This window comes from Eschrichtius robustus, chromosome 2 (genome assembly GCF_028021215.1).
Source record: "Eschrichtius robustus isolate mEscRob2 chromosome 2, mEscRob2.pri, whole genome shotgun sequence".
In the NCBI taxonomy this organism is placed as follows: Eukaryota; Metazoa; Chordata; class Mammalia; order Artiodactyla; family Eschrichtiidae; genus Eschrichtius; species Eschrichtius robustus.
The window spans coordinates 140,822,331-140,834,457 of NC_090825.1; positions in this window are offsets into that span (position 1 = coordinate 140,822,331).

Sequence of the window (12,127 nt, forward strand, 5' to 3'; positions counted from 1 at the left end):
GGAGGCAGCTGCGAGCCATGAGGAGCTGGGAGAGAGAGCGCCCAGCCTGCCAGAGGGAAAAGGCATGAAGTAACTAGTGCAAGACTTTTCCTTCTTCTTTCCCTTGGCTGTTTACTTCTTAGTCTCTTATCGCCCCGATAATCCCAACAGACACGTTTTTAAAAACCATGTCGTCATTTCCATGTTTCTCACCTACATTTTAATATTGCTCCGTGAACTCTAGTGGTACCTTCGACTTTCTTCACTGCATTTGTGACACTTAGGCTAATGTGATTGTTGAATGGAGTCAGTGCCACTCAGAGTACTTAACTTCACTAACCAAAACCTTCCAGTGACCTCCCGGATCCTTGAGCATGGCCTAAAATTCTGGATCTCTAATACTTTACTGATACTCTTTCCTGTCACTCACTACTATGCCCAATACACAACTCCAGTCAACTTAGCCTCTTGCTGATTCTCAAACATGTTAAACACACTCCTGCTCAAGGTCATTGCAACTGCTGGTCCCTCTACCTGGAACATTGTCCTTATCCAGTAAGTTTACTCACTTACTGCCTGTAGGTCCCTGATCAAATGTCATTTTGCCAGTTGGACTTTTCTGATCACACAATCTAAAATAGCTCTCCACTTAAACACATTTATCACTACCTGAAATATTATATACTTTTTGATTGACCGGTTGGTTGTCTGTCTAATCAAACTAGAATATTAAGCATATGCATAAGAGCAAGAACACTGTTCCGTTCACCACTGGCTCCCTTACACCTAGAACAACGTCAAGACCCTAGCAGATACTCAGTGACTATCTGGTTAATGAATAAATAGGTGTTGAAGGAGCAAAAGAGAGAAAATACTCTGCAATTGTCACAGAAAGCCATGCTGAAATGACTTTTGTGCTGAGACTTTACAGGTAAGTACAAGATTTACAGGTAGGAAAGTAGATGAGAACTTTCCAAGCAGAGAAAGGAGCCAGTGCCTCTGAAGCAAGAAAGCACAAATGTCTCTGCAATTCTTTGCACATGCTCACTACTTTGCAGGGTCCATCGGTAATCTCAGCAGTGTTCTCCGTGAGGATACCTCTCAGATCTATATTCTACTTTCCATTACAAGGCAGCTTGCTGGATATCTGCAGTTACATGGTCTTTCGTCATCTTAAAATAACACTTCCTAGATTTATTCCTGTCTTGGTGGCTAAGGTATTAAAATGATCAGAGACACCTCATTGTCCCTCGTCCTCTTGTCCTATCAGTTAATAACTTTTATTGATTTTTTTTCCTTATAATATCCTTTATTCTCTTCATACCTCCTGCCATATCCATATCCTAATATGTCATGCTATCGACTGGTTTCTCTGACTCTATAGACTCTTCCTTTTTAATTCATCCTGCCCCATAGTGCAGCATGAACAACTCTAAATTATACTTTCAGCCTGTCACACAGTAAACTCCTGGGGTTATCTACAGTGTTTACTTCCAAAGTCATAGCCTAATAGTCAAGGCCATCCAGGACTTGGCACCGACCAACCTCCTACTTTGTCCTCTTTCTTCTTCTTTCTTTGAAGTCTCAATTTTTTTCACATACACTTATCTACTGTTGTGCTTTTGCCCAGTTTCCCATCGTCCTGGAATGCTATCCCATTCCTACAGTATAAATTTAACCTATTCTTTCTTTGAAACCTGGCTCAGTCTTCCCCCTACATGCAGCTGCCCTGACCAATCCATTGAAAAGGATCTTCTGTGTATTTTGAACATCTAAAAATTTTATCTCTATGATTCATTTGGAAAGTAATCATGTATTTCCATGGAATATATTTCCTTTTTTTTATAGTAAAGTATTATTTAAGTTTATTATTTTCATTTGTCATTTTGCCTTTTAATTTCCTGTTTCTCCAAGAAGATTTTTTTTTTTAACTTTTTAATTAATTATTTATTTATTTTTGGCTGTGTTGGGTCTTCGTTTCTGTGCGAGGGCTTTCTCTAGTTGTGGCAAGCGGGGGCCACTCTTCATCGCGGTGTGCGGGCCTCTCACTATCGCAGCCTCTCTTGTTGCGGAGCACAGGTTCCAGACGCGCAGGCTCAGTAGTTGTGGCTCACGGGCCCAGTTGCTCCACGGCATGTGGGATCTTCCCAGACCAGGGCCCGAACCCGTGTCCCCTGCATTGGCAGGCAGATTCTCAACCACTGCGCCACCAAGGAAGCCCCTCTCCAAGAAGATTTTAAGTTCTCTTTGGGTCAGTGATTAAATCAAGGTGCAGGATGGAACCTACTGCCTAGTCTCAGCTGGCCCAGGTCATCTTGTACAATATTGTGAAATTAACCTCTCTAAATAGGTTCTACCACCCACAGGATCATCATAAGATTTAACTCCAGTAAATATTTATACATGTTACCCTTTCTGACTAAAAGTTTATTTACTACTATTTTACATATAAAATTCCCACTTAGCCTTTAAAGATTCACTCAAGAACAGAATCATTTCAAGTAAGATGTAACTAACCTTTCTGTGTTAACCTCTGCTTCTACTTCTGTTGGCTCAGCACCAGGAGGTTACTTTTGTTACAGCTATGACTTTATGTATGAACAAAGATTTTGAATGGCAGGAATTAAGAACATAGGCTTCAGAGTTAGACCTGGATTCAAACTTGACTCTGCCTCTTTATTGCCTTTATGACCCAGAACAATTAGATGTGATCATGTGTTGTGCTCACTGCAGTTCCTAAAAATAACTTTGTGGGTGAATGAAACCAAAATGTCTTGTTTTTGTCATCTTGTAGATTCACAAAAGCAAAGTGGATAGATCCTTTGGTGTTTTCTTTAAGTTTAAAGGGTGTAGGTAACCATATACAAACTAAGAAGGAAATGGATGGAGAGGGTGTTGCAGATTGGGATAGCTACTCTAATTCTTCAGGGAAAACACTCTCACTTTTGTTTTACATAATTTTGGTCTGCTTAATTTGCATAGCTGTTCTCTTGTCTTTCACTTGCTTATCTGATAGCAGTGTGTGGTTGTTTTCTTTGCCTTTTGAGAGCTCTGGATGATATCTTCTTTCATTACAAAACTTTCTTAACAAAAATAGTATCAAAATACGTATTCATATTTAATGTTAGAAGAACAAAAACTGGAATAGTGTTACTCACCTGGCAGGTATCTTGCACTTACACATTTATTCTCCTAGAATATGTCAACATAGATAATGTTATTACATTTTATTTTTTGTCATATGATTTCTTTTATCTTTTGAGGAATAAACTGCCAGCTTCTGTTATCCTAGGTAATACCCATTTCTTTGAACCATGTACAACTCTAAAAATATTTAACAATGCAATAAATATTATTAACTGAAAAAGGAATACTTCATTCAGCAAATTTAGTTTGAGAGACTTTATTATATTTGTCATTTAGAATGCTTCTGCCTTTCAATAACAAGATCCCTGACTCACAATGACAAATGACAAGGAAACGGTATTGTCACTGTAATAGGAAGTCTTGATTCATGATGAGTGTCTGGCTTGGTTGATTTTTTTTTGGCACAACAATATGATCAACTCTACCAGTTCTTTTTATTTCTGGTCTCTGCCATCATAAACATTTGCTTCCTTCAGGACGGATGCAACATTTCCAGCCATCAAATCCAGAAGGAATAACAAAAGGAAACAAAGAGATCATTTATTCCTTCATTCTCTCCTAAGAAATAGGAAAATTGCCAGAAACCACTGACCAAATTGTTTCTCCCCCACCCCCCACCCCACCCCATGCCTCATTGGTGAGATTTTGGCCTCGTAACCATTGCTGGGCCAATCAAGTTCACTCCTTGGAATGCAATGGGCCAAATTTCCAAGGCCAATCTCGTAGTCATGCAGTCTGTGCAGTAGCACAAGAACCTGGGCTTGGAAGAGTTCCATTCTTAGTTTAGTATACTGCTAGTATCATCTTGAAAGTCTTAATAATTTTAAAACAAGAGACCTGCCTTTTCATTTTACACTGGACCTCACAACATTATATGGCTGATTGTCCATATTCCCCTGAGGTAATTAGCTATATGAGGCAGGGATGGCTAGTACTTGTAAGTCTCCAAGAAAAGAGAATGGGTGGGGGGGTGTTGCTGGGTAGACAACCAGCACGTTTTAACTCCACTCATTATTTGACTTTAGAATGGTTTTAAGTCCATTCTAAATCACCAAGAGAAACAACAGTGAAATGACCAGTGCTACACATACTAGAAAATTAATTCCTCAGGTTAAAGAAGCCACGGAGTACAAACTAGAAATTGGTGATGTAGTGGAGGATTTAAAGGGAAGTGATTAAGAGTTGAGGCATGTCTTCTTACATTGTTGCTCCTGATATCACCCCAAAATCGTAATTGACCCGATGAAACTGATTCTCCTCCATGGATGCCTACTTCCCAAACTTAACGCATTACCTTCTTTGTCCTCATGCACACACAAACACACACATTAAAAATTTTCAGTGCCTCTTATTACAAAAGAAAAGCGGAAAATCCTTAACCAATATTACAAGAGCCAACACGATTTTGCCCTCTACCTCTCCTACATTATGTAGCACTTCTTGCTACTTCAGTCACTCAGCTCTGGCCAGCTGGGCTTTTCAATTTCCTTTGAGCTCCATGTTGTCTGCGACTTAGGAATCTTTGTCATGCTATTTTGCCTGCTTCCACTTCCCGCCTGTCCTGTTTATCACAACAAACTTTTATTCATACTTAAGATCAAATTTAGAGTCATTTCCTCAGAAAACTTTCCCTGCACCCAATTCCAGATCCAGTTATTTTGTTATGGAGCCTATAGAATTATATTGCTTTCTTTCAAAACTGGTATCTCAGTTCATATGCACACTTTTATCAGTATCTGCAATTTGTAGATTAATAGCAAGAAAGCTTAAGCCCAGGACATCAAGGATAGCAATAAAAAACAGTTTCATGAAGCTTTTTCAAAACTTGACTCAAATCCTCTTAGAACCACTAATGGGTAATATGCAAAGATAGAATTGTGTCACATCCCTAACTAGAGATTTTGTTTATTGAGGATGTGAGTTAGTTAACTAAGCTTCATAATTACATTTAATTGGTGTGTCTGTTATTCACTCAAACATACAGCTTTTAAGTCACTTATTTTTTTATTTGAACCTATATAATTGCCTGTTTTGATTTAAACAGGAAAGCAACAAAAATATTTGAATACCCTGATTCAGTGACAGATCTATATTCTTTTGTTTACATGATTTCTAAGGTACCTTGAGGATTCTTTTAAACTCTAACCTTTAACCTGACTATTTCATTAAGTGCTTTCCAGTCATTTCATTGTTTTTTGAATCTTCTTGCATTGCTTCCCAAACTTAAACACTGAAGTACTTATGAATCTGATGGGCTTGAGATGCTTCCTAATGAAGTCTGGAGGACAGATTTTTATTTCTCTCTTGACTTTTTGTCCTTCATTAAAGACAACTTTGAATTTATATTTTCATTATGCCTCTTTCCAAGTGTTATCAATTGGTTGGTGATCTGATTACTAATTAAAGATCTGGAGTTCAAAATAGAGCTGCAGATTTCAACATGTAGTGTGTGTGTGAGTGTGTGTGTGTATGTGTCTGTATCTGTGTCTATCCATATAATATATACATAAACACACACATTGGTGACTACATTTTTTTTAGAACTCAATGTTTGTATCAAATCCATCCATCCATCCATTCATTCATTCATTCACTAGATATTTATTGAGTATCTGCTATGAGCCCAGGTACTCATGTAAACCAGCAGTCCCCAACCGTTTTTGGCACCAGGGGCCGGTTCCATGGAAGACAGTTTTTCCACGGACTGGGTGGGATGAGGTTGGTTCAGGCGGTAATTCGAGCGATGGGGAGCGGCAGATGAACCTTCACTCGCTCGCTCACTCGCCACTCACCTCCTACACAGTTTCAATCCCCTCTTTTCTTTGACATTCCTTAATCTTGAGGAGGAATGGGTGTGGAACAAGAAAGGGAATAAAGTTTTAGATTGAGGGGTTAATCATAAACTTGACAGAGGAACTCAGTTTTAGTTCTGTTTCTGTTTCAGTAACACTGTCATTTAACTTACATTCTAGTAATGGAGACAGATAATGAGAAGAAAATAAATTAAATATGCTTTCATAACAGTAAGCACTATGAAGATAATGTATTGGGTAAGTGTGATAGTTATACAGCAGAGAATGATTGAGGTAAGGAAGAGAGTTGCTACTTTATGTAGGGGGTCAGGGAAAATCTATCAGAAAATGTGATATTTGAATCAGACAAAGACATTAAAGCAGTTATTATAACTATTTCCCATATGTTCAAAAGGTTGAATAAAGGCAAAGAAGATATAAAAAGACTCAAATTGAACTCTAGTATTAAACTACAGTTTTTGAGGTGAAAAAATAATCAGATTAGGCAGCTTAGACTTTGCAGAAGGAAAGATTAGTTAACTTGAAGACATCACAATACAAACTATCCGAAATAAAACACATCGATAAAAAGGAAATTTAAAAAATAAAAAGCAAAGTGCATCAGTAAGCTGTGGGACAACTTCAAACAGCCTAATAGATGTGCAGTTGAAGGCCCTGAATGGAGAAAGGAGAATAATAAAAAAAAAAAAAAAGAAAATATGATATTTGAGCTGTGACCAAAATAATTAGAAGGAATGAGCAAGATGACAATTTCAGAAAAAAAAATAGCTCAAAGTAAACTTAATTTAACCTTGAGGTAGGAATTGAGTCCACCTTTATATAGGTAGAAACTTTAATTCGTTGGGAAATATTTTCTAAATCCAAAAATCTTGGGCTTGTTCTGTTTTTATTTCCTGCTTTGTGATTGCATGAAAGGGCAACACCTGGCTATTACTCATGAAGTCAAGGACTCTTCATACTTCTCAGATGAAATTTTTGTCCTGCTTGCCTCTGATTGACTATGCCATCTTGTTCAAATTACTTAACTTCTTGGATGCTGTTTTAAAAATTACTTAAAAGGTTTTTTTCTTTTTTCTTTTAAGAGAACAGTCATTCTTGTCCTGTTATCTTGCCAGAGGGTAAATTTGTAAGAGCAACTGTGTAGAGTCATATTTAAGGAGAAGATTTGGGAACTGGATTTGTAAAACTGGATTTGCTTGTGAAAGCTTAAGCAAATTACTTAGCATTTCTGAGTCTGTTTCTGATCTGTAAATTATGGGATAATGGAATTCACATCAGAGCTATTGTGAGAATTAAAGGAGATAATTTATGGAAAGTATCTGGCACATAGGAAGTACTCTCAATAAATCTTAGGTATTATTACTATTAGTTTAATCAGAAAAAGTAGTGACCGTGAAAGTTCTTTGCAACTGAAAGAAACTCTATAAACAGAGGTTATAATTATGTGTTTGGTAAGTAGTCACACAGTAATTATTGGGTAGTGGCTTTAAGCATTTTGCTAAGGAATAGTCTTTATTTTTTTCTTAATTTGTGACATATTTTGAGTAGAGAATTGGGCTGTTTTAGAACCATTATAATCTACCATAAATCACCATTGTTTTTCAAAATTTTCTGTCCAGAAATAGCTTTTTCGCTTGGGATATTAGACATGTAATAAGTCACCATATTTGTTATCTCCAGGGAGGTAAGTATTCCTTATCCTCTTATGGAGGAATGAATGTTTTCATCTGGCACTCTAGTCTTAAAGAGGCAAAGAAGTATTCATTTCCTTAAGCACTATGTACAAGGTGAATGAAGATAAATAGCAAGGCCACAGTGAATAATTATATACTAAACGAAATGTGCAATTATTAATGGTACTGTCTTACTTTTAGCAATTTAATTGTCTACCAGAAGACCATCCAAAGATACTACATTATATTCTCTGGTTTTTTACTTCTCTGCCTACTGAAGCTTTTATAATGATTTACATTAGTAATGGGCTTTCTCTTAATTTAATCATCCTCAGTTTATTCTTCCTTTGATGGAAAGCAATTAAAGAGAGTGTAGAGTTCCCCCAAATGAGAGCCCTCACCTCAATAGACCCAGGTGTATGATAGTATATACTTCTCAGCTGTGCAGTTGCTCTAGAAGTTCTGTCCATAAGGTAGGAACCATAGACTATAGCCCTACCTTAAGGCAGGAAAACAATCTTGTTTTGCAACAATAAGAAAACTAATGCAATAACAGTAGTAGCAGACGTTTCTCGGACACTCACTATGTGCCAAATACTCTGCTAATCTATGTGGATTTCCTCACTTAATCCTTATTTCCAAACTATGAGAAAGGAATGTGTATGGTCCTTTTTATGTAAATGGGGAAACAGGCCCAGAGAGCTAAGGTAACTTGCCATGACCATGTAGCCAGGGTCTGTTGGCACATATCCAAACTCTGGAGCCTAGTCTGACCTGAGAAGCTGTGCTCTTAACCACCACTGATCAGTATAAGCCAAATGATGTTATTCTCCCATGCACAACTCTACGGAACTTTCTATTCAGACTTCACAACTACTGTCCTCAATGTCCGAAACCCTCTTTTTCCCAGGTATTCATATATTTTACTTCCTCATTTCATTCATGTCTGTGCTCAACATGCCATCTAAAAAAAGCAGCCCCTGCCACTCTGTCTTTTAGCCTGCCTTTTTTTTCTTCATAGGTCTTTTCATTACTTGACACCATATATTATCTGTTTAGTTAATATTCTTTCACTGCACCATAAGGATCTTGAAGACAGAGAATTTTTTGTGCTAAAACACTGTAGGAGCTCAATAAATACTTGTTGAATGGAGAAATGTATGAACAGATATTAAATAATAAGCCGATGAGTAACAATATTAAGCACAGTGTCTGGCACAAAGAAAGCATTCAGTAGAGGTTGGTTCATTTTTTATAATAAAAAATACAGTAATAATTATCATTATCAAAAATGATGAGATGAAATAGAGTATAAAGAAAAACCCACTATTTTGAAATCCTCTGAAGAGACCTAAACAGCTGAGGTAGAGCCAATGATAGAGATAATTTTGCTGAATAAAAGAAATACCTCCTTATTTTCCTGGAAAAGGAAGAAAAAATATTCCAAATTGAAATCTATTTTTTAAAAATTGTCAATAATTAACAGTCACTTCCAAATTCACATCATAAACTCTAGGCACAGAAGGAAACTTAACACATATAACATGTTTTTCCCAGGAGTGGAATTTTAAAATTTGAAGTAAATCAGCCCTAGTTAAAAAAAATATTACGGGGCTTCCCTGGTGGTGCAGTGGTTGAGAATCGGCCTGCCAATGCAGGGGACACGGGTTCGGGCCCTGGTCTGGGAAGATCCCACATGCCGCGGAGCGACTAGGCCCGTGAGCCACAACTACTGAGCCTGCGCGTCTGGAGCCTGTGCTCCGCAACAAGAGAGGCCGCGACAGTGAGAGGCCCGCGCACCGCGATGAAGAGTGGCCCCCGCTCGCCACAACTAGAGAAAGCCCTCGCACAGAAACGAAGACCCAACACAGCCAAAATTAAATTAATTAATTAATTAATTTAAAAAAAAAAAAAATATATATATATATATTACACACTTTATTTTGAAGCAAGTATACATCCATGCCGTATGGTTAGATAAGATAAAATAATGTAAACTAGAATTTGGAGTTATTTATATGTATTTGTTATATATTTTCTTGAACAGAGAGCAGAATTATTCTCAATATTCCTATATTTTTGAAGAACGGATTATTCAACTTATAATAAACACAGAGAAAGGCAGCTAACTTATTGAATTACTAAAAATGATGTTCACATTCTATAGTTTATGATAATCACACTAAGTTTACTTCATGCATTACTTTTTAAGGATCTTTTGCTAAACACAATGCCAATTGGTTGTGCAGCATTATTTTCCATAGCTCTCCTAAAGTGAACCGTGGATATTAGGTTATCACAATTCTCTAAACGATTCATATAAAACAAGTAGCTTTTCTTAATCACAGAAATGTCACTTTCTATTTCCTCAGTTTAGAAATAAAGATGCATTATCTAGAGAAGTTGACTGGAATGTCTCTGACAATACTGTAAATTGTGAGAAACAATTATATAACTAACTTCTAGACTCTGGAGATGTAGTGGTAAACAATGCCAACGTAGTCCTTCCAGTTGTGTAGTATTCATTATTTATAGTAGACATGAATGGATGTGGCTACCTGGCTGATAATTCAATGGGAACAGAGAAAGTTTCCAGCTGCCAAATTTCTGCTATATTATTCTTAATTCTCTCATAACAGATACTTCTAGAAATGGATTCGGAGAGTCAATCCCTGTAATTTTTTATTATGTTTTTTAAAATCTGAGACTAAGAGTCCTCCCTCTGTCCTCTTTGATGGTAATAGCTAAGGCATGTGAAGCTTGTTAGCTGTTGGCAGCTACATTTCCTCCTGTACAGATAAAGCAAGGCCATAGTGTGAGAGAATAAAGTCAAGGTACGTACAAAATGAGCAGTGAAGGCAACCCAGACTTACGGATGCCCTGTGCCCAGATAAACTTGAAGCCCAGATGAACTCTGTATTTCCAGTGGTTTAATTATATGAGATAATCTAGTATATTTTAAATCAGTATCCTTCTTTCTGCCTAAGCTAATCTGAGTTATGTTTTTATCACTTACAACCGAATTAGTTGTAACTAGTATTATTAGACCTACTATTTACCTGCTCACATCCAAATGCACAGTTATAAGCATCATCAAGAAAGGAATTGGAAGTGAAAAGAAAGAAGACCAATTTTCCTCTGAATTTATCAAGAGAAAGCTTCTCATTTTATTCATGTTTTAAATCTTTATTGTCTGGTACATAGTAGGTATTTAAAATATTATTGCATGTGTGAATTAAATATATGAGTGGGCAAAAATTAGTGAATATTAAATACGGTGAAATGAAATGAAAACGAATATTGACATTTTGGGCATGAGAACTGAGAGAATGGTTGGGGGTAGTAGATAATATAAATGTCATGTTGGAAAATATTCAGTTTGAGATGCAATAGGAAATCTAGCCCAGAATCGTTTGTCCTCTATCCCCTGTGGTTCAGTTGCATCATGAAATAATTTGTCTCTGTAATTTTATTTGTGTGATTCATTCACCTGGAATAACCCTACTTTTTCATCTCTTTTTTTTCTTTTTTCCTCAAAGTCCTATTTGTCCTTCAAGACCCTATTCAGATTCCATATCCTTCCAAACCCAATCCCAGTTCCACCCAATGGTATGCATTTCTCCCTCATCTGGACCACTTTATATTTCAGATAGGTCTTTATGGAAAAACTTAACACAGTCTACCCTGTATTGTGTTTACATTTACATGTTCTATCTTCTTCAGTACATTTTATGTCCTTGAAAAGCAGGGATAAGTTTTTAATTCTATTTAAAATTTCTAGACTGCTTCATACAAGGGATGTATGCCATATATGTATATGTATAGCATACAACATGCTATCCTAATGGTGGCTAGAAAGTTAAGACTAGAGAGTACGTAAAAGCTCAGCAATGTAGGCACATTAAAACACTATATTTATGTACCAGATATATTAGAATAATAGATACAGTAGATAATTATGTGTGGGGATATTCAGTTTTGGAAAGTGGCCTAAGTGTCCAAACAAAATTAGTAACTTTGTTGGAAGGATCAAAACTGGTAACACAGGTAATATAACTTTTAAACTATATCCATTTTTTTTTTTTAAATAAATTTATTTATTTATTTATTTTTGGCTGCGTTGGGTCTTTGTTGCTGCATGCGGGCTTTCTCTAGTTGTGGTGAACGGGGGCTGCTCTTCATTGAGGTGTGCGGGCTTCTCATTGCGGTGGCTTCTCTTGTTGCAGAACATGGGCTCAGTAGTTGTGGCAGTGCGGGCTTCAATAGTTGTGGCACGTGGGCTCAGTAGTTGTGGCGCATGGGCTTAGTTGCTCTGCAGCATGTGGGATCTTCCCGGACCAGGGCTTGAACCCATGTCCCCTGCGTTGGCAGGTGGATTCTTAACCACTGTGCCACCAGGGAAGTCCTAAACTATATCCATTTTTAAGGTATACAGAGTCAAACTTATTTTCTTCTCTTTAGCTCAGGACTTAATTCTGTACGTGTATGTGCTGCTGACCAGGATCTCCGAGAAAT